Consider the following 6,655-nt stretch of genomic DNA (forward strand, 5'->3'; position numbering starts at 1 on the left):
AACCGCTCTTAGCAAGGTGCGGCACCACCGAACACTTTCTTTTCACCAATACTTATGTTCGTGGGCTATGCCTAACCACTTACTCCTACTTAGTTTGTGTTTCGCAACCAAGTATTATTATGTTATCCTTTATACCAATGAACACCCATACACATTCATTATCATCAACAATTATAAATGAAGAACACAATTGCACAATATAAAGGGAGGGGCAACTCCCTGAACAATAAGTCTGCTCGAATAATATATTATACAATCTTTTACAAGTTACAAGCTTTACAAGTATACTTGGAAACCCCAAGTTTCATACTTAGCCAAATTTACAATCTTCGGCAAACTCGGTTGCCCAGCTCGTTGGCGCCTCTGCACGGTCGTCGCACGACTCACCAACCCTTCGTTCACCTCGTCGCATGATCGTGTTGTTTTCCCAACTTGGGCGTGCCTCCAAGTCGCCACACACGGGCGCCTCCACCCGAGACACACCTTTGTCCACAATCTCAACACTTCACCAAGTCACCGTGCACACTTGCACGACGGGCGGGCGCTCACCTGAGTCACCCAAGAACCCGTGCCAAGTCGTCGCACAAACCGGGTGCCCACACACACTGTGCACACCTTTCTCCAACCGGCGGGCGACCCTGCCCACGCCCTTCACCCAAAACCAAGATATGCGTTCACCTCCGTGCGGCCTTGCCCAAGAACGGGCGCATCACTCAAATCTACGCCTTTCTCCTTAGCTTCCATGCACTTAGATCTGCGCCTTTCTCGCATGAGCGAAGATGCTTTGATGGTTGAGCGATTGTGTCAAATGTCATCCACGCACTTCCAATATATACCAAAGTTAGGGCGAAGTCTTAGCTGCCCAGCCGACTTGCCCAACGCCCATACTCCATCGTAATCTCACCCAAGATGTATGTCAGCTTGCCCATGTTGTAGGTCAGCCGTGGGTTGAGCGCTCATGCTCCCCATGCATCTATAAACCCGTCGCTCTTCCCTCCTATGCACTTCATTATACCTTTGCGTGCTAAGGTCGAGCTCGCACTTCAATTTTCCTTCGTCGCACTTCAAGTCGGGAGTGCTCAAGGACTGCAGGTCCTTACATCCTCCTCCACCTGAAGTCGTTGTCGTCCTCGACAACATACCATCCTGGTAGCCATCCACCAAGATTAACATCAATATCTGTCTCCCCTTGGTCCATGATGTCAACTCCTCCACACACTGCAAACATCCCTGCAACATATGTAGAACTTCCATCTCCATCATGTGTCGTCCTCATCCTGTGAACTATTATCCTTCGTCTGCCTGATGTCAACATCTCTCTGGTACACTGCTAACCCTCATGACTTGAACTAGTCGGGTGATTAGTCTAACTGTCATGCTCAAATCATAAGAATGTCCCTCCTTATGCCTTCACTAGTCTATCTCGGATTCTGCCACATCCCAGACTCACCAAGAATCTCTCCCATGCTCAGGTCCATGGAAATTCCATTCCATATGCAACATGTCATGATGCTTGATGCCAAGCCATTCCTGCACCATATATCATACCCGCTCAAGATGTTTTAAGGACTCACTACCATGAGCAGCTAACAATGAGCCCCATCTTCTTGTCATCTAAGAAGATGTGGAGGGGGTAGAGCCTGAAGGCTCACCCTCACTAATCATCTCAATCCATCTATCAGGATCTTCTAGCTCCATCCTCTGTAGATAAGTGACCTGATCCTCCCCACGGACATTCGACCTCACATATGCCTCATCATCATCATCATCCTCAACCACTTCTAGCCTTCTTGATAAATCTAAGATACTATCTGAAAGTGTCCTGATGACCAATGAATGCTCGGTAAGCTTCGTCTCAACCATAGACAACCGCTTACTCATGTCTTCCATCCGCTTTTCATCCTCCATTTGCATCAATGCCAACTTACAATCAGGCCTTGTCACACCAATGGGTACATCTTCCCTTCCATCGTAAATGTATAGCTTCCTCAAATGTGGAGCAATCATAGCATCGAATTGTTTTATGAATTCCGTTCCCAGCACAGCTTCGTAGTCATCAATCCACACTATAGTGAAGTCGACTTTCCCGGTCCACTCACCTAGTGTTGTGTCCACTTTTTCAGCTATACCAAGAACATTGTCAGGAGGAGAATTGATTGTCTTCATCTGTGCCTTCACCGGTACAAATTTTAGCCCAATTCTTCTCGCAGTATCTTCTCCCATGAAGTTGTGAGAGGCCCCACTATCCACCATAGTGAGTATATCAACACCTCTAACCTTCATCCGAACATACTCCAAACTGTTCCTCTCAGGATCCCTCCGAGAGACCTCCTCTGTAGCAGCAGCAACACCAAGTATCTGCATCCCCCACATAAGCTTCTTCATTCCTCGCATTAGATTGTGCAATCGCAACCACTTTCGGTCTAGAAGGACAATTCTTCACCGTATGTGGTCCAACACATATCCAACACTTCAAGGCATTCTTCGTCTTCGAATTATCATCCGATTTCGAAGCATTGTCCTTCTTCTTATCTTTCGGCTTATCAAACTTCTTCTTCATATCATCAAAAGTCTCATCATAATGCTCCACCAACCTGTCCACAACAGCAAAAGCTTCCTCAAGTGTTCTAATCCTCTGCCTCTTCACTTCATTGCGTGCCTAAGGCTTCAACCCAATAATGAAATTCAACACCTTGTCCCTCTCCGCCATGTCAGGAAGTTCCAGAACCGCACTTGCAAACTCCCGCTGATATGTCTGAAGGTTCCCAGTCTGCTTTATGAATTTAATCTTCATCCTTGCTTCCCATGTTTCATCCTGAGGACTGAAATGAGCCTGCAAAGCTTTCTTCATGTCATTCCATGAAGTAATGTCACCAGCACTGCCATTGGCAATCTGATCCATCCTCCTTTGCCACCACATCTTAGCATCCTTTGTCAAGAATTGAGCAGCTACCTTGACCTTCGTCTCATCATTAGATAGACCCAACCGTTCCAAGTACTGCTCCATGTCCCATAGAAAGTTGCCAAGAGTCTTTGCACTCCTTGTACCATCGTAAGATTCCGGTTCCTTGACTTTCACATGAGGCACTCCTCCACCTGAGTTATGCCTCACGGCCTTCTTCAACACCGCGATCTCATCTCTGGCTTCGTCAAGAGATTTTTGCAAGCCCACGATCTCTGCAAGACCTTGGTCTCTTGCCTCTTCAACCTCCTTGACCCTTACTTCAAGTTGTGTACACATAAGATCAGTGTACTCATGTTGAGTCCGGAGTTCCTCAAGCTCTTCCCTCATCTTCGAATTGGCCTCTTGATCTCTCTCGATCAAGTCCATCTTCTTAGTCCAGAAAGCTTCCAAGTCCTCCATCTTCTCCAACACTTTTTCCATGAATTCCATAGTAGCATCCTTCGCACCGTGACTAGACCCAACCTGAGATTCAGCTGCCATTGCTAACAGCTTCCTTCTTCTTTGCGATCTAGTTTCGACCATCCAATAGCTTCACCAAGATGCCTGCAACCTGAACCAGCCCTTGTTCCACTCGTATGTGAAACAACTTCCTTCACCTGCAAGAACCTGCTTCATTGTCACCAACTGTTAAGTGTATGTACACCTGCTTCACCCAGCTTCCTGCAAGACTCCTCCAAGTCTTCAGACTAGCTCTGATACCAATTGTCATGCCCCCAAGCCGGCGGTAGTCTTTCAACCGCTCTTAGCGAGGTGCGGCACCACCGAACACTTTCTTTTCACCAATACTTATGTTCGTGGGCTACGCCTAACCAATTACTCCTACTTAGTTTGTGTTTCGCAACCAAGTATTATTATGTTATCCTTTATACCAATGAACACCCATACACATTCAATATCATTAGCAATTATAAATGAAGAACACAATTGCATAGTATAAAGGGAGGGGCGAAAAATGTATAGATTACTTTATATTAATCTTGGTTTTATGATTTAGGAAGAATGAAGCAAATGTGATGAGGGAGCTCTGCAACGGCGATGGCGGAACCCTAGTGCGGGAACTACAGGCCTCTTTCAGCTGGCGCGCTAGTCGACAATGGATGCGGTCAGCTGGGCCCTCCAAGGTTTTACAGATGGGGCCACTGCCATAGGGCAGGGCTGACCACCTGCCGCTCGTCAGTTTACTTTTACTTGTGCTTTGCGGTTTGGTTTCTTGGCGTCTGCCTTCTCCCCCGTGGTTTCCTCCCTGCTCGCCAACACCTGACGCCGACCTCCGTTATCTGTTGCCGCCGTCCCGGTTTCGAACCACCTAGCGCTGACCTCCGTTTCCCGCATCCGACGGATCCGGTCTCGAACCCTTCTGTGCTCCCACCGACAGTTAACATGGTTGAGGAGGACCTGTTAGATTATGGGGAGGACCCCATACCCAACCAAGAAATTTGGGCTCACACCACCAGACCGTTGATGATTCCGCGTAGCGTTGCTCTTGGGGTAACGGCTGGCACTTCCTCACGGCCTCAGCACCAGCTGCCTACTGGGAAAGGCAAAAGGCCGGAATATCCTACCCCGGGCGCCGCACTTGATAGCCCACCCCTCTCTCCGGCGACTCTTCAGCTCTTGGGTTCATGTTTCCCTGCGTCGCCATCTCTGGACGCTCCTCTCCATCAACCTTTGCGACCTCCCCTCCCTCCGCCCCCGTCCCCTCCCCCTCCATCTAGCTCTCACTCCCTCTCGGTCTCATTTATGCCGCTGAATCAGCGTATGCCCCCCCTTACTTCCGGCCCGAACCTGCAGGGTACCGTTTCCTCGGCCCCTCGCTCCCCTATTCGTTCTGGATGCTTTACCCCGCCATTCCCTGTTCAGTCGGTACATTCTGCTCAACAAAGCTCCTCGGACCCGTGTCGCAAGTTACTCAGAGAATCCCTCTTGGGTAAACGCTCGGAGAAGGTTACTAAAGGAAGATGCCTTAAAGCTAATTATTCTGGTTTCAAAGTAAATTTTGGGCCTGAAGCTCCGCTGCCGGACATTATGGATGCCGCGGGTAAGGTTCTTGTTGGTCGTGTTCGAGGACGAAATTATACGGCGGAGAGACTTAAGGCGTGGGTGGAGGAGATATGGGGACCGTTGCTTAAAGAATTACCCGAGGTGATGGTTCTTACCAGAGGATGGTTCGCCCTGCACTTCTGCCACCATCAATTCGCTGAATGGATTCTGGGCAAATATTGGCACATTGAGCTTATGCCGGTATTCCTTAAACGCTGGGATCCCTTATTTGATCCTGAGCGCGAACAACTTGGGGCTGGCCCTATCTGGGTGCGCTTACCAGGCTTGCCATGGCAATTCTGGTGTCCATACGCTTTCAAGAAAATTGGTGACGCCCTAGGCACCTACCTGGAGCATGATCGCTCATACGAGAAGTCTGGTAAACGCTCCATGGCTCGCATTTTGGTTCATATGGATACTAGACCGGGTCTGGAGGAGATTATAGAAATCTATCATAACCATGTCACCAGGAAGCAGATACTGGACTACGAAGGTGTTCCCTTCCGTTGCCGCAGATGCCACAAGACTGGTCATCTCTATAAGGACTGCCCATTGGTTACAGGGGGGGTCAAGGAGAGCATGCATGGTCCCAGAAAACAACCTCCTGTTACTCCAATGGCAGATGTCAATAATGCGGAGGGTGATCCGAGACAGCAGGAGACGACAACTAAGGGGCCGAGCGAAGGGGGGAAAAAGAGATCATCCAGGAAATTTGCTGTGCCTTCAACTGAGCCGCCGCGTACCAGATCCAAGACTGCTGAAGCCGCAGCAAAGCCGATGGAGACGGCATCTTCACATTCAGGTGATAACTCCATTCCTACTTGTCAACCTTCTATTTCGAATGAATTGCAATCCATTATGCACCATGCATTCAGAACTTCCTTTTCTGAGAGTGTCTCCTTACCATCCATCCATTGCCCCATCGATCCCCCCCTCCCTACTTTCTCAACTACCCCCCCTTCCTATATCCCGGAGACTGGTCTCCCGGATTCCCCTCCCTCCCCGATGGTATCTGGTGGGCACCATTATCTTTTGAGATCCAGAACTCGGCCTAAAATATTAGGACTGGGATCCTCCCCAGGTCGGCATCGGAAACAAAAGCGAGGCCGGCCATCCCAAATTTCTTCTGCAAAATTATCTGCGGTGGCTGATGTGGCTTCGGGTCGACAGATCACTATTGAAAGGGCACTTAGAGCGAATGAGCCCCAGAACTGGGTGACCCCATGATTTGTCTCTCCTTCAACTGCAGGGGTTTAGCCAGCCCTAAAAAACGATTGGCTCTCAAGAGACTGGTACTTGAATCCAGATGTGATATCATTTTTCTTCAGGAAACACTATGCTCCTCTGAACTTGCAGTTCGTTGTCTACACTCTTTTCTCCCTGGATGGTTCCTGCATGGGTTGGATGCCTGTGGTAGATCTGGTGGACTACTCATTGGTATCAATCCTAAAATACACAGACCTCTTTCGGTATGGGGAGGGAGAGGTTTCCTTGGTATGGACATCACTTTGGGTGAATTGGGCCTTCCCATCAGAATTCTCAACATCTATGGACCCAATCAAAACAGGCTCGACTTTTGGCAAAACTTTCTATCTGAAGGACATATTACACAGAGCACCATTATCGGGGGTGATTTTAATTTCTCGTTGG

This window comes from Pinus tabuliformis, chromosome 6, assembly GCF_031772625.1.
Source record: "Pinus tabuliformis cultivar Carrire ecotype Pingquan chromosome 6, CPIR1, whole genome shotgun sequence".
In the NCBI taxonomy this organism is placed as follows: Eukaryota; Viridiplantae; Streptophyta; class Pinopsida; order Pinales; family Pinaceae; genus Pinus; species Pinus tabuliformis.